General features: G+C 45.3%; 1 pseudogene; it reads right to left on the minus strand.

Annotated features, from left to right (window-relative positions):
- Positions 1-10547: 10547 nt before the first annotated feature.
- Positions 10548-11150, minus strand: LOC148007139 (sperm motility kinase Y pseudogene; annotated as a pseudogene).
- Between the last annotated feature and the right edge of the window lie 11963 nt (positions 11151-23113).

Here is a 23113-nt window from a genome sequence, read left to right on the forward strand (position 1 = left end):
TCCATCTGTTTCAATTTTGGGGAACAGTTTGGATAATATTGGTATGAGGTCTTCTATGAAGGTCTGATAGATTTCTGCACTAAACCCGTCTGGACCTGGGCTCATTTTGGTTGGGAGACCTTTAATGTTTGCTTCTATTTCCTTAGGCGTTATGGGGTAGTTTAACTGGTTTATCTGTTCCTGATTTAACTTCGGTACCTGGTATCTGTCTAGGAAATTGTCCATTTCCTGCAGATTTTCAATTTTTGTTGAATATAGGCTTTTATAATATGATCTGATGATTTTTAGAATTTCCTCTGAATCTGTAGTTATGTCTCCCTTTTCATTTCTGATTTTGTTAATTTGGACACACTCTCTGTGTCCTCTCGTTAGTCTGGCTAAGGGTTTATCTATCTTGCTGATTTTCTCAAAGAACCAACTTTTGGTTCTGTTGATTCTTTCTATGGTCCTTTTTGGTTCTATTTGGTTGATTTCAGCTCTGAGCTTGATTATTTCCTGCCTTCTACTCCTCCTGGGTGTATTTGCATCTTTTTGTTCTAGAGCTTTTAGGTGTGCTGTCAAGCTGCTGACATATGCTCTTTCCTGTTTCTTTCTGCAGGCACTCAGCGCTATGAGTTTTCCTCTATACCACAGCTTTCATTGTGTCCCATACGTTTGGGTATGTTGTACCTTCATTTTTATTAAATTCTAAAAAGTCTTTAATTTCTTTCTTTATTTCTTCCTTGACCAGGTTATCATTGAGTAAAGCATTGTTCAATTTCTACGTATATGTGGGCATTCTTGCTTTATTGTTATTGAAGACCAGTTTTAGGCTGTGGTGGTCCGATAGCACGCATGGAATTATTTCTATCTTTCTGTACCTGTTGAGGTCCGTTTTTTGACCAATTATATGGTCAGTTTTGGAGGAAGTGCCATGAGGAGCTGAGAAGAAAGTAAATCCTTTTGCTTTAGGATAGAATGTTCTATAAATATCTGTTAAGTCCATTTGGCTCATGACTTCTCTTAGTCTGTCTACGTCTCTGTTTAATTTCTGTTTCCATGATCTGTCCATTGATGAGAGTGGGGGTGTTGAAATCTCCTATTATTGTGTGAGGTGCAATGTGTGTTTTGAGCTTTAGTAAGGTTTCTTTTACGTATGTAGGTGCCCTTGTATTTGAGGCCCAGATATTTAGGATTGAGAGTTCATCCTGGTGAATTTTTCCTTTGATGAATATGAAGTGTCCTTCTTTATCTTTTTTGATGACTTTTAGTTGAAAATTGATTGTATGTGATATTAGAATGGCTACGCCAGCTTGCTTCTTCTGACCATTTGCTTGGAAAGTTGTTTTCCAGCCTTTCACTCTGAGGTAGTGTCTGTCCTTGTCTCTGAGGTGTGTTTCCTGTAGGCAGCAGAATGCAGGGTCCTCGTTGCGTATCCAGTTTGTTAATCTATGCCTTTTTATTGGGGAGTTGAGGCCACTGATGTTGAGAGATATTAATGAATAGTGATTATTGCTTCCTGTTATATTTATATTTGGATATGAGGTTATGTTTTTGTGCTATTCTTCTCTTTGTTTTGTTGCCAAGACGATTAGTTTCTTGCTTCTTCTAGGGTATAGCTTGCCTCCTTATGTTGGGCTTTACCATTTATTATCCTTTGTAGTGCTGGATTTGTAGAAAGATATTGTGTAAATTTGTTTTTGTCCTGGAATATCTTGGTTTCTCCATCTATGTTAAGTGGGAGTTTTGCAGGATACAGTAACCTGGGCTGACATTTGTGTTCTCTTAGGGTCTGTATGACATCTGTCCAGGATCTTCTGGCTTTCATAGTTTCTGGTGAAAAGTCTGGTGTGATTCTGATAGGTCTGCCTTTATGTGTTACTTGACCTTTTTTCCTTACTGCTTTTAATATTCTTTCTTTATTTTGTGTGTTTGGTGTTTTGACTATTATGTGACGGGAGGTGTTTCTTTTCTGGTCCAATCCATTTGGAGTTCTGTAGGCTTCTTGTATGCCTATGGGTATCTCTTTGTTTAGGTTAGGGAAGTTTTCTTCTATGATTTTGTTGAAGATATTCACTGGTCCTTTGTGCTGGGAGTCTTCACTCTCTTCTATACCTATTGTCCTTAGGTTTGATCTTCTCATTGAGTCCTGGACCAATGTTTGGACCAGTAGCTTTTTCAGCTTTACATTATCTTTGACAGTTGAGTCAATGATTTCTATGGAATCTTCTGCTCCTGAGATTCTCTCTTCCATCTCTTGTATTCTGTTGGTGAAGCTCGTATCTACAGCTCCTTGTCTCTTCTTTTGGTTTCCTATATCCAGGGTTGTTTCCATGTGTTGTTTTTTGATTGCTTCTATTTCCATTTTTAATTCCTTCAACTGTTTGTGTTTTCCTGGAATTCTTTTAGGGATTTTTGTGACTCCTATCTATGGGCTTCTACTTGTTTATTTATGTTTTCCTGGAATTCTTTCAGGGATTTTTGCGATTCCTCTCTGTAGGCTTCTACTTGTTTATTAATGTTTTCCTGTGTTTCTCTAAGGGAGTTCTTCACGTCTTTCTTGAAGTCCTCCAGCATCATGATCAAATATGATTTTGAAACTAGATCTTGCTTTTCTGGTGTGTTTGGATATTCCATGTTTGTTTTGATGGGAGAATTGGGCTCCGATGGTGCCATGTAGTCTTGGTTTCTGTTGCTTGGGTTCCTGTGCTTGCCTCTCGCCATCAGATTATCTCTAGTGTTACTTTGTTCTGCTATTTCTGACAGTGGCTAGACTGTCCTATAAGCCTGTGTGTCAGGAGTGCTGTAGACCTGTTTTCCTGTTTTCTTTCAGCCAGTTATGGGGACAGAGTGTTCTGCCTTCGGGCGTGTAGTTTTTCCTATCTATAGGTCTTCAGCTGTTCCTGTGGGCCTGTGTCTGGAGTTCACCAGGCAGGTCACTTGCAGCAGAAAAGTTGGTCTTACCTGTGGTCCTGGGGCTCAAGTTTGCTCGTGGGGTGTTGCTTATGACCTCTCTGCGGCGGCAGCAACCAGGAAGATCTGCGCTGTCCTTTCCGGGAGCTTCCGTGCACCAGGGTTCCAGATGGAGTTTGGTGTTTTCCTCTAGCGTCAGAGATATGTGCAGAGTGCAGTCTCTTCTGGTTTCCCAGGCATGTCTGCCTCTCTGAAGGTTTAGCTCTCCCTCCCACGGGATTTGGGTGCAGAGAACTGTTTATCCGGTCTGTCCCTTCAGGTTCTGGTGGTGTCTCAGACGCAGTGGTCCTGCTGCACCTGGGCCCTCCTCTGCGGGAACCCAGAGGCCTTAAACAGTTTCCTATTGGGCCAGGGATGTGGGCAGGGGTGAGCAGTGTTGGTGGTCTCTTCTGCTCTGCAGCCTCAGGAGTGCCAACCTGACCAGGCAGGGAGGTCTCTCTCCCACGGGGTTTGGGAGCAGAGAGGTGCTGCGGGCCGGGATCCGCGGGATTGGGACTCCCGGTAAACCCCGGAAGTGCCCAGTCCTAGAGGAATTTTTGCCTCTCTGTGTCCTGAGTTCACCAGGCAGGTCTCTTGCAGCAGAAAATTTGGTCTTACCTGTGGTCCCGAGGCTCAAGTTTGCTCGTGTGGTGCTGCCTATGAGCTCTCCACGGTGGCAGCAACCAGGAAGATCTGCACCGCCCTTACCGGGAGCTTCCGTGCACCAGGGTTACACATGGTGTTTGGTGTTTTCCTCTGGCGTCAGAGATGTGTGCAGAGTGCAGTCTCTTCTGGTTTCCCAGGCGTGTCTGCCTCTCTGAAGGTTTAGCTCTCCCTCCCACGGGATTTGGGTGCAGAGAACTGTTTATCTGGTCTGTCCCTTCAGGTTCTGGCTGTGTCTCAGACGCAGCGGTCCTGCTGCTCCTGGGCCCTCCTCTGCAGGAACCCAGAGGCCTTATACAGTTTCCTCTTGGGCCAGGGATGTGGGCTGGGGTGGGCAGTGTTGGTGGTCTCCTCTGCTCTGCAGCCTCAGGAGTGCCCACCTGACCAGGCAGTGAGGTCTCTCTCCCACGGGGTTTGGGAGCAGAGAGCTGCTGCGTTTCGGTTCCGCGGGTTTGGGACTCTAGGTAAACCCCGGAAGTGCCTGGTCCTAGAGGATTTTTGCCTCTGTGTGTCCTGAGTTCACCAGGCAGGTCTCTTGCAGCAGAAAATTTGGTCTTACCTGTGGTCCCGAGGCTCAAGTTTGCTCGTGGGGTGCTGCCTATGAGCTCTCCGCAGCGGCAGCAACCAGTGACGCTGCCTTTTTTCTTTTCTCCCTACACCCTTCTGGTGGCTCAGGTTGGACAACTAGGTCCCATGACCAACTGCTCATTGTGGATGAATTTAGTCTGGATGGACTTTCTCAGGAAAGGTATGACTAATTGGTCACTTAAACGCGTCAACTAATTGGTTAGTTTTAGTGTACTGAAGTGATAGTTTGCATTTAATTTTGAAATTTGAATTCAAAAAGAAGTGATGTAAAAGCTCTTTGTGTTTACTCACCTTCACTATAACCCTAGTTCTTAGAGCACATGAATCTCATTTTGGGTTCACTCATAAGAATGTATATTAGTATAGAACATTTCATTAAATAATTATATAAATATGTACACATATACTTAGAGCTTGTAAAATCTTTAAATATCTTAATGTTTATGTTATAGAATAGAATATATTTACCTGTTTTATAATTAATTATCATAAGTGATGTGGACAGGACATAATCTTCTGAAAGTCTGGTTTATTTCCCCAAACAGCAAACAGGCTGAGGAACCTAAGCACAGGTATTCTGAACATAGACTCCTCTATGACAGTGAGCACTGTTTCTTTATATTTTCTTCCTAGGGCAGCAGAACTCATGACTACAACCAGTTCCATGGTTACACTGGAAGTTGCAAATCAAGGCATCCTCTCTCACTGCCTGTCCACCTGTCTTACCCAGCCATTGTCCTCCATGGTGCAGAGAGGTAAGAGCTAGTGACTCAAGCCAGGTTAGCCAACATATAGTAATCCTGTATTGAGATATGGCTCCTCCTAAAAGTTATCAAAATCTGGGGCTGGAAAGATGGTTCAGTATTTTACAACACCAGTGTTAGCTCACAACTGCCTAAAACTCTAATTTCAGGGGATTTGAAACCTTCTTCTAAGTTCTTTGGACACCAGTCAAGCATTCATGTGCACATATGCTGGGCAAACACTCATACACATAAATTATTTTTATAAAGTGAGACCCTAAAAGTCCCATGTAGTAGCTCCTACCACAGCTCTTGCTCAGTTTTCAAGGAAGAAGTTAGTTGAGACTGAGTGCATGATGCTGAGAAATACTTCTGGATCATGATACAGATCAGATCTGATGGTACGGTTTACTAGATATATTCACAGTCTGTTAGGTGCAGTATTGTGAATCCTCTTCTGCCCCTGACTCAGCTTTTATTTTTACTTTTTATTTTTTTCAGTTTTATTTTTATTACGCTACTCAAGTAAATTAATACTAAATTAATGAATCTGGGAAAATGAGAATTAGTTTAAATGAGTAAATAAAATGTGAAATGTTTTTTATTGAAAGCATAGTGTCAAAATTATAGTTTTTAGCAGAGCATTTAAAATACATGCTTTTTAGAAAACCATTTATTTATTTCCTTTACAATCCTGTCTTCCCAGTAACCCACCATACAAATCTTCCCTCCATCACACTTTTCCTGAAATGGCAAAGCTTGTTTCGGGGTGTCAACCCCCATGAATGCTTTTTAAAAGATTGTAAAACAGATACCTGAGGAAAAAGTATGCCTTTTATGCAGTTTTAAGCATCTGATTGTTTACTTCTTTACATTTCACAAGAACAGACCCCTCTACCTAGACCTGAAGTTAGGAGCTAAATTTCAGGAGTGACAATGCCACAAACAGCATGCATCAGTGTATAGAAAAAATCTTTTCATTCCTTTGTAGACACAGGAACAGCTGGCTACTTGGCCAGTGAGCCATAAAGCAGTGTCAGGTCTGGTTATATAACCATTCCCCAGTTTTTGTTACCTCCTCTGTGAGGAAGAAACATGCATGAAATTTTGCTAATATCTCTGGTGAGTCCCTAAAGTAGTATAGCTTCCTCTTTTCTTTTCTCAGCCTCTTACCCCTTCCAAGGAAGAGCTTCAGGAAGTTTTACCTACTTGAGCTCCACTGAGTAGAGGCTGGCAAGGGTCTCTAGTGTGACAGTGATATGTGGATCCAGAGGTCCTCAGTGGAATCTAGCACATGCAGCCAGGAGCACCTGAACTCTTCCTCCAAGTCAGTTGCCCCTGCTTCCACTCTGACCAAGAGTGGTCCTGGCCATTGTCAAACCCCAGCAGAGATGCTGGCCACCACTGTCACTGTCTCCCAGCCCATATGAATAGACCTCCCTCCACCACCTCCTCTACCACAGGTCCACTACACCAGATATTGGTGGCATTTCAGTGGATTTGCCACTCCCCCCTCCTTCTGCAATCAAGGCAGCATCCCAGTCTGCACAGGTGGCTGGGAAAAAAGAGTGAGGAGCAGCAGTGGTAGTCTGAGATATAGAAGGCCTGTCTGGACAAGGAAGCAGAGAGGAAGCACAGGGAGCAGGAGAGGAAAGGGCGACAGATGCACTCTCATTCCCTGAACTTGCTTCCTTCTCATCTTTGACCACACCGACCAAACCAGGAAAACCTTCCACACTGCAGAGGCCCCAAGAAACAGTCATTCTGGTGTTGTAGTCCCTGCAGCAGCCCCCCACTATTGAGCACAGGGATCTGCAGTTCATAACTATCAGTAAAGAGGAGTTGTCCTCTGGGGAGTCTGTCTCCAGACCCATAAAAATAAGATGTCAGGAAGAAGCTGGAGAAGCAACAGCAAATGCACCTTGGGGATATGCTAAGCAAGGAGATCCATGAGTTGCAAAACAAGGGGGACGGTAGTGCAGAGGAGACTGACTGCCTGTGTTCGCTTATGCTGGAGTGGCAGTTCCAGAAGAGACTTCAGGCCATATTTCTTGCGTTTCTCCCAGGTTCATTTCATAAAACGGTTCAAGAAGCACAACATTTGATGTTTCCATAGTAGAAATTTATAACAACAATGTTTTTGCCCTTCTGGCCTTAGACAGTTCTACAGTGGTGTCTATGGTTAAATGCCAGGCAGTGAGAACCCAGGAGTGACATTCAGAGGTACAAAGAATGACCAGCAGGTGAGGTGCTCCTGGGGCCCAGTGTCCTGAGTGCAGGTCCTCAACCTTACAGCTGCCCACTCCAGCTGTGCCTGGGATGGAGCCAGTGCTACCAACCTAGGAAGCAGCTCAGGGAGTGTGCTTAGTATGTGGCCCATTGCTTCAGTGCATGACAAGGTTAATCTGCAGGAGTAGCAAGGATTTTAGCCAGCTCGCGTTCTGTATCTGAGGAAGAACATGTCTTTAAGAACATCAAGATGCTCACCTCTAGCACACATCAGCTTTATATGTCAAAGATATCATAATAAAGCTGTTTAAAACATAAAAAGTTATAAGGTAGCTCAAGGGTAGGATTACTGACCCTGAGTATTATATCTAATTACACACACACACACACACACACACACACACACACACACACAGAAAGAGCTACAAAAGTTGGAAAAATAAACGAATCTTAAAAATATAAATAAATGTATAATTATTAAAATCTATATGAGAGTCAATGTTTATCACCCAGCATTGAGGAAGGGGCTTAGAGAAATGAATTATCCCCCTCCAACCTCAAAAAACATACGCACACACACAATCAATGACATGTGTAATTGTACCAGGAAATACCCGTATTTTATAGAATGCCATAATAGAAAGTAAGAACCATCTTTTTTGTTAAGGGTTGCCAATACATTCTTTTTCCAAGGTGTGTGCAGCTGTGCCAGTCTTGTTCACTATGGGATGGAACAGGTCCCTGACCTGTGAGCCTAGAGGTGAGCAGGGGATCTTTGCTCCATTCTGAGACTGAGAAAGGCAGGATGCCCACTCAAGGGTCCATAGCAGGGAAGGTTTTCAAGCTATGACAGTGCTGGAAAAGCCTATACAAGGCACACAGTTAGCAGTGATGTGTTTGCAGGGAGTCCAAGGAACCAGCTTTGTACTGACGCAGGTGGGCAAGCATTTATCATCCACCTCCCACTATGACAGCAATGAGAGTATTGCTTAAGTTTTATTTCATAGATTTGATCCCTGACCAAAATACCAAAAACTCCACCCTTAATGATGTAGCAAATAGAATAGTGGATGCTAGGCCAGGAACCTATGATGCTTCTAATACCATTGTGTATTTCCGAGCAAGGAAGGAGAGGTATCAATGGACAGCAGTCTGTTTCCCCACGAGTACTCTACCACTGAGTTAGTAGCCTTAGCCCTCCTCACCTCTAGAAAAAGGGTGTCACTAAGTTGTCCAAGCTGATCTTAAACTCATGATGTAGACCAGGCTAGCCTTGAAGTTCTGATCCCCCTACCTACTGTGTGTCTTGAGTGTCTGGTATTACAGGCCCGTTTCTCTATGGATTAGTAGCCCATGGAAGAGTCCATGATCCCATGAACCTCTAGTTCTCACCCTGTGGAGCTATTGGCCTAAGGGGGAGATGGAGTCCATCTGAAGGGATGGGTCAACAAGACAACTCTGTAGAGTGGGGAACTCATCATTCATATTGGGTCCCTGCTGGGAAGAGGAGAAGTCAAGAGGAGGGAGGAGATTGGTGTTGGGGAATCCTCCTCTTCCTCCTCTCTCTCCTCCTCCTCCTCCTTCTGCTGCTAATGCTGCTGGTGCTATTGCTGTTTCTCCTGTTGGTGCTGTAGCTTCTGCTGGTGTCTTTTCGTTGGCCATGTGTCTGAAATCTCCTCCTGTTTATACTCAGGACATGACAGAATTTCAAGATGGCACTGTGAGAGAAAAAAAGTCAATTTATTCTAAGCAAAAATCTTATGCGGTAGAATACTTAGATTACCATTTGGAGCTTTGATTGCCTTATTATTTTATCAAATCTTCTCTTCTACTTCTCAGTTAAGATTTTTGAAAGAAATCATTTAGAAATGTTACATATATATATATATATATCAATTGCTAGGTCTTAGGAATGAAAAAATCAGTATGCAAAACAATATGCATGCATGCAGGATTCTGACCATCAACAATAACCAACAAACTAGGTTGTTGATACTTATTCAGTGACAAACCTTGTTATTAATTTTAAGGCTTAAAGGAGTGGGATGTTACATTTGAAAACATAAGACTCTGTTCTGCAGCACTTGTGATTGATGACCACATGTGCTAGAACCAGTAGCCCATGGATGATTCCATGAGCCCATGAATCTCTAGTCCTCACTCTGTGGGAGCTATTGGCCTAAAGGGGAGCTGGAGTCCATCTGAAGGGATGGGTCAACAAGAAAACTCTGTAGAGTGGAGAATTCATATTGAGTCCCTGCTGGGAAGAGGAGAAATCAAGAAGAGGGAGAAGGCTTGGTGTTGGGGAAACCTCATAAAAGAACTTAGAGAAGATACAAGGTAAGAATTGTGGGGAAAATGGAAACCAGAGACAGAGGAAGGACCAGCATAGAGCAAACTAGAAAGGACAAAGCACGAAGGTACCTGAGATGTGCCTGCTGCTTGTTCTCTGGACTCTCCCTGTGGCTCATTACTGGGGTGAGATTCTGTTCTGCCCCAGGCGAGGTTTCTTTCTCCTTGGCAAGCAGCAACATAGCTTTATCAGGGCATTTGCTATATTCCTGGTCCACCCCTTAAAACCTCTGTGCCTGACCCTGCTGGAGATGTGCTTATCCTCTAATGGGGCTCTGTGGGAGAGTAGATTATCTTCTTTTATTTCCTTGTTGCTACTCTTCTCAGTGAAGATGCTTGTTGTTTGAATGTATGGGACACTCATGGCACATTTGTGATAGTGGTCCTGTGTAGGTGTCATCGGTAGTGGCCTGAGACGACCAGCCACAGTGGTACTTCTTCCTCCTTTTGGATGAACCTTCTGGCCATAATGAGATACGTGACCTTGGGAGAATGACACCTGCAAGGTGTCAAGGACTGGCAGGCTTCCACTCCTCTTTCTTTGTAATCTAAAAGCAGCAGCAGGATCAAGGCTAGGAAATGGGGCTGCAATGGGACTCACTTGCTGTGCCTGGGCTGTGCAGCCATACCCCGGGAGAGCCTGCTGTTGTAGGAAGCAATAAGTTGCCATTTCCTCATTATATTTTCTTTTTATTAGGGAGTATTTTATTACAGAGGCTTGAAATCCCATGCATTTCATCGCACCCAAAATTTCAGGGTCTGGCCTGAGGGGAAGCAGTTCTTCACAACGAACTGTGAACCTCTTCCCGTGTTCTTTGAACCAGGCGTGTTTCATCACCTCGCTGGCTGTTGGTCTATACATTGGATTTACTGTTAGTAATTGACTAAGGAGGTTCTCCAGTTCTTCTGAAACCCCACAGGGGGCAGGATACACCCCTGCAACAACTTGTTTTTGTAATTCTTGGATGATCACAGAATCAAATGGGAGCTTTCTCACTACCATATAATACAAGACCACTCCTATTGTCCACATATCATTCTTCATCCCGTCATACAGAAGTCCAAGGAAGCGTCCCGGGAACCGAAAGAATACGCACCGCAGTGCTGGTTTAGCATTTGTCCAGGTTGTGTTTCGGTGCTAAGCCCAAAGTCGATGACTTTGACCTTTTTGTTTTTATCAATCATTATATTGTCCACTTTCAGGTCTCGGTGAACAATCCCCTTTCCATGGCAGTAGCTCACTGCTGATAATATCTGTTCAAATATTTGACGGGCCTCATCCTCCTCTATGTGCCCTGACTCTCTGATGTACTGGTAGAGTTGTTGGCCTTCCACCAGCTCCATTATGAGGTATATTCTAGTTTTGTTTTCAATGACTTGTAAGAGAGAAACAATGTTGGGGTGGTTGATCTTTCTCATTATGTTTTCTTCTGTCATGGCTGGCCGGAACCACTGCTTGTTCTTTCGGAGAACTTTGACCGCCACTCGGGTTCCTGTGAGCTGGTGGTGGGCCAGGAGGACCTTGGCATGGCTTCCTTTTCCAATAGTCTTCAGTACTTTATATTGGGAATGAAAGGTTCCCTCCTGAGAGATACTGGGATCGGGACTAGAAGGTGGTAACTCCTCCTCAGTCTCTGTAGGCATTTTATCAGTACTAATGCTACCTCAAAATAACAAACAAATGGAATCAAATAATGAAAAAGATGGAGCAATTCAGGAACTAAAATTACACATGTGGAACCTAAAAGAAACAAATGAAACAAAAAGAAAAAATAATAACAAAGAAAAGACTAGACTAGAAAAATAGAGTAAAATTATGAACAGGGGGAAATATGAAGAATCATAAGTAAAAGCCACCCAAATAACCATCCCCAAAAGAGAAAGCCAAGAGCACACAAATACTAAACGTAATGATGAAAATAAAAATCGTCATATTACAATAGGATTGGGCGGCCAAAGCTGATCAATACTGTGAATGGATTGTTTGAAGAAAAAGGTCAAATGAAAGAAATGAGAGGAGAAAGACTGAGTATGAGTCAAAACAAACAAATGTAAAAAGCCAACACTTAAGGGAAAACTCCATTGAATTTCAGGACCTAGTGAGCCACAAAAATCCACAACTCTCCAGAGCAAAATACTGAAAATTAAAATTAACCAACCACAAGGAATAAGGCAGTTAAATATCAGTGAATAGTAAACCTTAAACAAAGGCCGAAGAGTCAAAGTGTCACAAAGGGCAAATTTGTATCAAGTCTAAGCCAATGATTGCTTGTACTCAATAAATGGAGAAACAGGAATAATGTAAAAGGATGAAACCGCAGGGCATTGAAAATGGAGATAGAGTTAATCATCCGACTGCAGAACCGTAAATAATCAAAGCAGTAATATAGCATGTGAGAACATAAAAACCACCACCAAAATGAATCCAGCAATCCATAATAAATAAATAAATAAATAAATAAATAAATAAAACAAAACCACAATAAGGAAATAGCCAGTGGTCTTGAGAATTTATGGCCTAATTCTATCTCTTAAAAACATAGAAAAAAAATCAATCCATAAATAAGCAGCCAGCTGTCTACGTAGGCCTTTAATCTGATATTATGGGGTTGGCATATCAAATTCCTGGGAGCCACTGGAGAGCCAAGACAGGTACTTGGGCAGCTGCAGGCCAGTGAGAGAGCATGTCTTGAAAATGAGGTTGAGGACCTGCCTCAGGAACAGGAGCCAGCGTGACTTCTAGCCTCTACACTCTTTTACACTGAGGTGCAGGTAATATAGATACAAGGGGCAAAGGGGGATGGGCACGTGCGTGCACACACAAACACACACGCACACACACACACACACACACACACACAGGCACACACACAGACAAACACCCAGATTCATACAAAACACACTCACGTAGGAACAGGCACACACATACTTACACACAAGTAAACCTGGAAAAATGCACATCACAGACACACACACACACACACACACACACAGGGACACACACACACACAAAAGAAGTGGTACACACATACAAACATACACACAAACAAACCTGTAAACTCACACACTCCTACATATACTGACAAACACACAAGCGAAAGTGTACACACACTCACACACAGGCAAATCTGTCAGCACACACTCTCTTACACACACTGATACATACACATATACACAGTACAGTAAAATCCAATACAACCACACACAGCTCACAAGATACAAATAAGTCGCAGAGGGCTCCACTCCACACCTCCTCTCAAAGCACTCAAAGAAATCCAGGCCTGGCAACAGCTTAACATCTGTTGGCTGGGACGCCTCACAGTCGCTCCTCATGAGGTCACAATAGGACCTGTCATGACATGGTTGGGAAGGGCTTCAAGGCTCTGGCTTCTGTGGGCTATGGAGAGATTTAAGGCTTTTAGAAATCAAAGCCTGTAAGATGTTTACATCTCCTCGGTTCTCTGTTTTGAATGTTTTCTATGCCTCCTGCATCAAAGTCGTCATGTCTACACTCAGGGTGTCACTTTTTCATTGAATTCTGAATGATTAGCCTCAAACTGATGGTACACTGTTAAAAAAAATAAAAAAAAAACAAAGCTGTGTTTCTAAACTGACCCATCAAGATGACACTGATTTCATAAATCCTCAGAAAGGCTCTACGTTATCATCAAACACCTGAGACAAAGCTGCAGGGATAGGCAGAGCACTTGCCTCCCAAGGGTAAGGAATTGAGTTTCAATCCCCAAAACCCCCATCAATGTTGGATGCATCAGCAAAGCCCATAAGCTCAACATCTGTGGAGTGGGGAGGGGTTGGGGCTTGAAGACAGGTGGTCTGACATGCAGGCGTGAGGACCTGTCAGAGGATGGCCCCTGACAGGACATGGGGTAGTGGTATGCATGGACACCTAGGCACATAAGGGGGTATGCATACACAGGCAGACACTTCCTATCACACAGAGGTTGGCATGATGTATAGAAAACCAAGTCCATCCTGAGTGTAGGGCTCACTTTAAATATTAAGGTCCAGTGATGGAAGAGGCATGTAGGAGGACAAGGAGCTCTGTGCAACCTGGGACCAGAAGGAACAGAGTGGCTATGCTGACACAGTTGAAATGAATTCTCAATCACAGTCTGTGACAGCCAGGTCACAGGACCCAGTCTGCTGTGTTATTTGTGAGCAGCCAGTGCAGCCAGAAGCTAACTATTGAGCACTGACTGGCCCAAGCCCAGAAAGGGTCTCTGTTTCTCAGAGTGCTGGGGGCAGTGCAGTGTGTAGCGCTTTCCTTCTGAAGACTCTTCTGGGGTTTGAAGTCCCCTGTAGAGGACTCTCATGGCTGCAGACACTAAGCCTGGGAGGAAAGATCCACATCTGTAGAGTTCACTGAAAGGCCTGAGAGCAGAAAAGGAAAGAAACAGCAAAATGTGCCACCTCTGCTCACTGTGGTTCAGCTTCTGCCTTTGCAGCTGAGCTCAGGTGCCCTGGAGTCCTCCCTAGCCTGAGTCAGTGATCTCAAGTTTAAGTCCCTACTTCCTGGTTTGTAGTATCAAACAAAGCACAGTTTCAGGCAAGAAAAGCTGTGAACACCATCTAGACATTGTTGTCTACATTTGAGGGGGACTGTTGAGCCCCAAAGGGAGCAAGGGTTACAAGGTCAGGTATTATAGGAATGGCCAGGGTTGGAATCCAAGTTCCAATCTCCCTTTGCTCTGGGCAGAGGGTAGGCCTGGCAATTGGTTCCTGCTGTGTACATGGGGAGAATCAAAGGGTCTTATGGGATCGCTGGCACAGACCTGCCCAAGCATGGCTTAGGGAGCCTCACACCAACTCAATATTTGATGTGTTCCCAGTTTTGTCTACCACCCTCAGCTGTGTGCCATTTTCCCTGCCTCCTGCAAGGGACCCTAAATATCTTCCTATAAAAGGCGATCAAGGAGGAGTTGCACAAGGACAGGTGGGGCTCTGTGGGGAGGTTCACATGGGCTAACACATTAGAGGGCCACAGTCCCTGGATTGATGCTGGATGGACACCCTCCTCTGACATCCAACAGGGAGATCTTCACAGAGATCAAGAGAAGGCTTCTCTGAATAGCTGTGCAGAGCACCTCCGATTCATGGACTTAGGACTGACACCCATAGGATGCTTTTGAGGAGCCGATTGTGATTCAAGGGCTCATCTGCCTGGGTCCATGTGCCTCTAGAGATGAGCCCAGGACTTGGCTGTGGCTGGTTATGGGGTCAGATCAGAGGACGGAGGGGGCTTGTCCTTGGCTCCTGGGAGTAGAGCAATTTTTCTTTCCCTGCCCCTACTTTTTTTGCTTTTCTTTCCTTGGCATAAGGAGGGACTGGAAGAAGTCTGTCTATGGGGAGTGAGGCTGGCTGGGAAACTGCTCGCTGTTCTACATTGTCATGCAGCTGGGGGCTCTGGGTTGTTGGCAGGATAACATCTGCACCATTCCAGTCTGCTTCTCTCCACTTTATCCATGCATCCCTGTCCCAGGGCTGGGAGACCTGGATACAAAAGTCCCACCTGTAGCTTCCAGTCCAGGGATGGAGTCCCTCAGTGAATGGATTCCAGATGGTTCTGTGTAAAGCTGCATCAAACAGGGTAGTTACTGAACATGTGGGTACATGGAGGAGGATACTGCACTGCACCCACCCACATTTCATATAAAACCAATCCTCATGCTCTGGTACTAATTGGTTCTTTTTATACCTTTCACCATTTTTGCTATTCACTGTACTGTTAAGGGTGATTTTTCGTTGTTTCACTTCTGCAAAAAGACAGAGTTTAGCATTGGAGACTCCCTACAGCCTGGCTGGAAGGGAGGCCTACACCCATGTGTCCTTTTAGGAAAAAGCTCTTTCATAGGATGCCTCCCTGAGTCCCAGGATGTGTGGAGGGCTCTGTGCCCTACCCAGGGTTGACCTCAGTATATTAATGGGAGCAGAGGCTTCTCTCTGATAGAACAGTACCACCCTCCTGCAAGATGTCTATGATGGTTTGTATATGCTTAGCTCAGGGAGTGGCAATATTAGGAGGCGTGGTCTTCTTAAAGTAGGTGTGTCACTGTGGGCATGGGCTTTAAAACCCTTTTCCTAACCACATGCAAGCCAATCTTCCCCAAGCAGCCTTCAGATGAATATGTAGACCTCTCACTTACTCTGGCACCATGACTGCCTGGATGCTGCCATGCTCCCAGCTTGATGATACTGGACTGAGTCTCTGAACCTGCAATCCTGTGTCCATTAATGTTGTCCTCATAAGAGCTGCATTGGTCATGGTGTGTCTGTTCTCAGCAGTAAACCCCTAACTGAGACAATGTCAATGTTCCCTGCTCCAGCTTCCTGGCTATAGAAGCTTCACACATGACCGGTATTCTCTTGGGATATGGGCCTAATAGGCTCTAGGCTGTCTGCTTGATCTGAGAGTGTTAGGACATCCTGCTCCTAAGGGCATTGTTACTGTTCCCATGCAATACTGTGAAAACATCAGCAGGCTCATGCTTTCTTACCCCCCTGAACACAATGCTGCCTTTTCCAGGAGTGGATCCAACATATCTCAGAACCTCCTCAGGAACTATGTGTTACCCAAGGATTACCTGCACTTGCTTACACACCCCTATTCGGTGTCCTGAAAACTTTTCAAAGCCCATTCATCTGAGACTGGTGAGTTCAGGACAGTAGTCCCAAGTGTCTTGTCCTATGCTGACAGTTCATTCTCATGAGGCATCACTTACCCTTGACAGAGGATTTTTCCAAGGGGCATTGGATGTGCAGGAGAATTGTGTGTGCTGACTCCTGTCAGATCAGCACAGGATACCATCAAGGCCCGATTTGCTCTTGATTTTGGAACTCATGGTCTTGGCACTGTCTTGTTGTTATTTAGGTCCCTGTCAGTCCCTAATTGAATTTTAGCATGGGAACCCAGGGCAGTTGTCTTCAAAGATATTCCTAGTATGGGCCACATCTTCACCTTGCCAGACATAAAGCACAACAAAACACCAGGCAGGCAGAGTACCCTCAGGGGCTGGAACTGGCATGTGCAAACACTCTGGCTTGACCTTGGTCAGCACAGATTCAGAGAACATCTTCTACGTAGGAAGATCTCCTTCCTCCTCTCAGAGTTTAGGACATCTAGAGGTAGGCTAAGGTGCTGGCACAATGTGAGCAGAGGCAGCACTCTGGGCTTGTTCAGTGTCAAAGCCTCCCTGCCACCCCTGTATCACAGTCACAGCAGCCCATCTCATGAGAATTCTAGGGCTGCTGATATCATGGATGAATAATCCATGTTCTGCTGCTAGTTTCTTTGCTTCCACATGGACAACTGAGAGAAGGGATTGATTAACTGTAGGTGAGGAAGCCCTGCAAATATCTACTTGGTGTTAATAAAGACAATGGGTTCTGACTGGCAAGATCTTTGAATTAGATTTTGAAAAATGCCACCTAGGAACAGTTAGTAGGTACTCTCAGGAAGGTGCAGCATGATGGGCACAATGGGACAGTATCCCTGAGGCTGGTGCAGTGGGACAGGGTCGTTGGGGCAGGTAAAACTGAGTAGGAAACGTGAGCCAGGAACAAACGAGCAGGGACCCTGGTTCAGTTACAACAGAGCAGGAATCCTGGGGGAGATGCAAGGGGGCATGAGTCCTGGGGAAGGGATCTTGTAGTTGTGGCCCTGTGGCATGTGCAACTGGCAGGGACCCTGGGGCAGGTGCACTGTGACGTGCACCCAAGCTGGAATGTTCAGACAGGTGTGTGTTTGCTTCATGCAGCTGCTGTCTGAAGTAGAGAACACTGGCAACTGCCCCAGAGGGGATTTTGGGAACTCCTTCCAAGAATCCCTTAGCTCCTAACTGAGAAGCTATACATTCCACAGATGGACCTTTATTGAGATGAGCAGATTCTAAGGGAGCTGCCTTGAATGAACAGCCAAAGAAAGCAGAAATGAAGAACAAGCAATTGCAGCAGACATGTTCAGTGTGTTTTCGACCAGAAAAGTAGGACTGGAAGAAACTGATTAAGTCAAATCACTTCTCTGTCTATCCATCCATCCATCCATCCATCCATCCATCCATCCATCCACCCACCCACCCACCCACCCATCCATCCATCCATCCATCCATCCATCCATCCATCCATCCATTTCCCTGAGGGAAGTCAGCTTTTATTTCTGAGTAGGTCAAAGCAGTGCTCCCTTGTGGTGACAATTAGGTTTGCAGGCAGTGAGATAAGTGGGTATTTATTTATTTATTTATTTATTTATTTATTTATTTATTTCATGATCTGCGATAGACTGCCACTTGTGGCCAGTCCCATCTGCATCAGCTGTACCATAAACCCAGTCTCAGTGTGACACAGAAAAGGCCTAATTGGAAAGTATGTCCTCTCTCTAAGCGACACTGTATAATAACATACTCTGGACTGCAGGTCAGTCAAGGCCTGTGTTTAGGAGACTTGTGGACAGATGAATGCCTGTGAGTCTGGACTTAGGCTCTGTGGAGGGCTCAGGTCACCTGACTGTCCTGAAGCTTCCCACTGTGATTTATTTCCCTCCTACAGAGCCAGACACCTGAGCAACTGCATTTCCTGGTTATCCCCTAATCCTCTTACACTGTGTAGTGTGTTCAATCTCAGGGAGGGCCTGGGAATCTGAGAGACACCACTGAGCCCTCTGGGCCTGGCTGACTCAACCTGAGGCTACTCTGTGTGTCTTCAGTTTGCTCACCCTCCAGAGACCACAAAAGTCAGCAGTGAGCTTGCTGAGAGGTCAGGAACCTCCATATTGACCCAAGAGCAACTGTCCTCTTTTACAGGTTCATCCACAGAGCTTGTAATTCTGATTGGTGCAATAGTCAGGAAGAGTGAAAGATGTCATCTCCCAAGGACAAGTGCTGTGCTAGTGGACACTGAGGAACTTCAGGGATCAAACCCTTCCCCATTCTTCTCCAGCCTCTCTTGTTCTTCGTTGAGATGTTTCCTGCAGATCTAAAAGATCCAGGCAATCCATGACATGGGTTTGAACATAATCTCGACATTTTATTCATTGCCTGATAACTAAGACTAGGTAAAATTTATTTATTCATTCATTCATTCATTCATTCATTCATTCAATCATTTGTTATGCATACGTACAGGGTAGCTGTATTTAGAAAGACCAGAGAGGGCATCAGATGTCATTAGAGACATTTGTGAGCCTCCATGTGTTTGCTGGGATTTAAACTCAGGACCTCTGAAAGAGCATTCAGTGCTCTTAGCCACTTATCAATCTTTCCATTTTCCAGGCTAACTTTTTTACTTCCAATAATGTCTTCTTTATTCAGGTTACATCCTTATCCCAGTCACTCTCCCTCTTCCCTTCCCAGTCCCTCCTTACAAATCCTTTCTACCATAATGCTCTCCCTTCTCTTTGGACAAGGGGAGAGTCCCTGGGTACCACACCACCCCGGGACATCTAGTCCCAGGTGGCCCGAGCACATTCTGCCACACAGATTTACAATCAGGCAGTCCAGGTATGGGGAACAGATCCAATGGCCGGCAACACAGACTGAGACAGTCCTGGATCTACTTGTCAGATGACCCACATGGAGACCAACTGCAGATAGCTAACCCGGCTATGGGGTTGGTTGCACAGGCTCTAGCATACTCCATGGTCCAAGGTATCTGACGGTAGGGGACTTCTTGTAGTGTTTTAACCCAACCAGTTTCCTTGTCACTCTCCCCCCACTCTTCCACAAGACTTCCCGAGCTCCATCTGAGGATTGGCTGTGGCTTTCAGCTGCTGAGTGAAGCCTCTGGAGACAGGTGTGCTACTTTTCTGTCTGCAAGTAAATCAGAAAGAATATCATAAATAGCGTCAGAGGTTGTGTCTGTCACATGAGACAGATCTCACTTTGTGTCAGTCATTGACTGGTTGGTCCCTAAGTATCTGCTTTACCTTTATCCCTACACACTTATTGGCAAGACAGATTTCGAGTTGAAGGTTTTGTGAATGTACTGATGTCTCCTTCCTCTTCTAGAAGTGTTTCTTGTTACAGGAGGTGGCCATTTCGTTTTCATGCTCTGGTAAGCCTGCAAGGGAGGCTTTGTGTTGGGTCCAGTAGTTAAAAGCTAGACCTGGGAAGAGGAACGGCAGAGTTGTGATCTAGGACTTCCTGCAGCAGCCAGCTCTGGGTCCTGGGAGCCTAGGCAGGCTCTGCAGTCATAGAGCTCCATCCACTGCCCAAGTCCCATCCTGACACCTTCTCCATCTCTATTAAGACCATTGTAATTCTGGCATAGTCGCTCTGTCCTGGGCCCGATAGGCCATCCTACCCTGGAAGAACATAGAGTTCAAGGACGGCCAAATTTCACTTAAGCAAACTTGTTCTCAGACTGTGTGGTTGCTCTGTCTTAGCTCTCATAACACACTTTCCTCTACGTTGCCTTAGGCTGTATCCTCCAAGCATCCCTCCATGCATCAGCTCCATATCCTGACGAACCTACCTTAGGGTCCCTGATAATTCCAGATACTTTAATGTTCTCCCAAGATGGACTGTGGCCTCTGGTGTGGCTCACATTGATCCTAGAAGTTCTTGGGAGCCTCCATGCCATGGCATAGGATGTCTCTGAATCCGCACTGGCCTGAGGGATTCCATCTGGCACAGGATTCTCTCCCTATTGTTGAATTTTGGCTCTTACGTTTTTCAGGAATGGCTCTGCATGTGGTCAACACACACTACCCTGGAAGACCAGAGAGTTCAAGGACGGCCAACTTTCACTTAAGCAAACTTTTTCACAGAGTGTGTGGGTCCCATCAGCAGAGAGTAGCCTCCACATTGCAATGATGTGCAAACTTCTGCCTTTCAGCCATGATGGACTTTAGGATCTACCCTGAGGACCCTCCACAAGCCACAGGTGGGTGATGTGTAAATTGGGCATGTTATTGGGTCAGGTCTTCAGTGCAGTGCCTTAAGCTGACAGCCTTTTGGGAGGGCATATGCTTCTCTATTAAATGAACTGGTTCCACTGTTGGCCTGGACTCTGCTGTGTCTGCCGCTCATGCTCTCCTCCAAGTCTCTAACTGTCCCTAACTCTCCTTGACTGGCTGGTCAATCAGTCTTCATACCAGTCTAGAGCCATTCTATAAACACAGAGCCCAGACTGTCCTCTGCCGACGTTTAACGGGGCTGCTGGTTTAGTGTCCTGGGTTCCCTATGGGGGTTCAAACTCAAGTTTCTTAGGTCCCTATGTGTCTGACAAAAAGCCTTTAGAACAAGGTAGATGTGAAGAAATCAGGAAATAAACTCCTGCAGTACTTCTTGTCTACCACTGGAGGGCTCTACACTTTTCTGGTCCTGGTGTGCTACTCAGCAAACCCTCTCACTGGAAGGCTCTGTGCCTGAAGCAGAGAACCTCTGCTAAACACAATGTTACCAAGAAACTGGCTGTATCTTCACGGCAGCCTGTAGAAGATTCTCCACGACCCTGAGGACCCAATTGGGAAAACTTAGGTAGGCAGGGTGTGGGAGCCACCAGGGCTGTATGGAGACCTTACCCAGAATTTAATCTCCAGCTGTGCATTCCGATTAACATGACCCACACTCCTATGAAGGTCTCTGGGTGGCTCCTGATATGAGTTGGGGGAGGGGGGAGGACAAGGAAGCTGGGTCAAGACAGAAGCACTGTCCTTACTCACTGCGTCTGGGCTTGTTCCTGCCCTAACTGGGAAGCAGGAACCAAACACCCACTCCTCATGGGACTGTCCGTGATGAGGCCAGCTGAGGATCTGAACTGTCAGCAAGAAAGACAGGAGCTGTATGTGCCACAAACCAGAGCACAGTGTCCCGCATAAGCCCATCTCTCAAATGATGCCATCTCCTCCCCAGAGTGGCTCCAGTCTGGGTTAGGAGTGGGTCATGTATTCCGAGCTCTCTGCTACCCCTGCAAACACAGCAATGGTGCCTTCTCATGCTCATCTATACTGAGCCTAGGGAGCAGCCAGAGGTCATACTCATGGGAATTCAGACTCAGTTCAATCTGCTATCCTGTAGCCCATGAGTCTGGACTCAACTTTAGTGGTCAAGGCCAGTGGTTTTTTTCCTGGACAAGACTTTGAGAATGTTAGTGACACATTGTATGCCCTTGGCTGGCCTTCACTCTAATAGCACTGAGTGACCATTCCAGCCTGCCCTCAGGGATTCATATCAGCATTGGCCAGATCAGGCTCTTTGCTACCTGTTCCTATAGCTCACCTCCACTGTAGTTCATGTGTCCTGGCTGCTGCAGCTGCTCCAGAAGCTACCAGATGTCTTCCCACAGAATCCTGTAGTCCCTGTGGGCTCATCCACAGACATCTCACACTCTCCCTGCTTGGAGTTAGGCTGGATGCCTGCTGTGTGGGAGCTGCCTTGGCTTGTGGAGCAGAGTCAGAAGCAGTGGAGGAGATGTTGTCTGTTGCTCTTAATGTCCTCAGTGCCCAGGGCTTGCCTGTGGTGTGGTTGTGGTCCAGCTCCAGTTAATCACTGATATAAATTCAGCCCGTAGAAACTGCGTACCCCATGTGGCACTGGGTGGACCATGACTGAGGGAGAACCATGCAATCCAGGACCCTGTTGGGATCAGGGAATATTCCAGGTCCCCTCTCACGCAGGATGCAAGGCTAGGAGCTCTGTGTGCCCTGACACAGGGGCATGGGACCGTGACTCCCATGAAATGCTCCTTCATACCTATTACATCATCAGCTTTGAGAAGGTCTTCCTCAGTAAGAACATTCCACACTGCTTGCCTCTGCCATCTGGCTCTCTTTTCCAGGGCTGCATGCCCTCAGGAACATTGACATGTCTTCTATGAAAATTAATATTCTGTTAAATCATTTTGATAAACAGTTCTCAACATGATATCTGTGTCCAGAAGTAGTCATCAGCAATTCTCACGGGGACAGGGAATCAAAATCTTCCCCCTGCTCTTCATCCTCCTCTTTCTCCTCCTCTTCCTTCTCTTCCTCCTCCTCCTCTTCTTTTTCCTCCTCTCTTCATCTTCCTCCTCCTCCTCCTCCTCCTACTACGCTCCTCGTTCTCCTCCTCCTGCTGCTGCTGCTGTGCCTAATGCTGCTTCTGCTATTGTTGCTACTCCTGTTGCTGCTGTAGTTTCTGCTGGTGTCTTTTCCATTGCCATGTGTCTGAAATCACCTACTGTTTATACTGAGGACATGAAAGAATTTCCAGATGACACTGTGAAATAGACAAGACAATTTATTCCAAGCAAAAAAGACAGTGAGGTAGAATTCTTAGCTTACCATTTGGGGCTTTGATTTGCCTTACTATATTATAACTTCTTTTTTCTACTTCTCAGTTGAGGTCTTTGAAAGAAACCATTTAGAACTACTACCTATAAAATTCAATAGATCACTAGGTCTTAGGAACAAAAAAAAACAGTATGCAAATCTATATGCATGCATGCAGGATTGTGACCATCAACTATAAACCACAAACTAGGTTGTTGATACTTATTCAATGACAAACCTTGTTAATTAGTTTTGAGGCTTAATGGAATGGGATGTTACATTTGAAAACATAAGACTCTGTTCTGCAGCACTTGTGATTGATGACCACATGTGAAAAGATCAG

Source organism: Rattus norvegicus, chromosome 1 (assembly GCF_021556685.1).
Source record: "Rattus norvegicus strain SHRSP/BbbUtx chromosome 1, alternate assembly SHRSP_T2T, whole genome shotgun sequence".
NCBI classification, from domain to species: domain Eukaryota; kingdom Metazoa; phylum Chordata; class Mammalia; order Rodentia; family Muridae; genus Rattus; species Rattus norvegicus.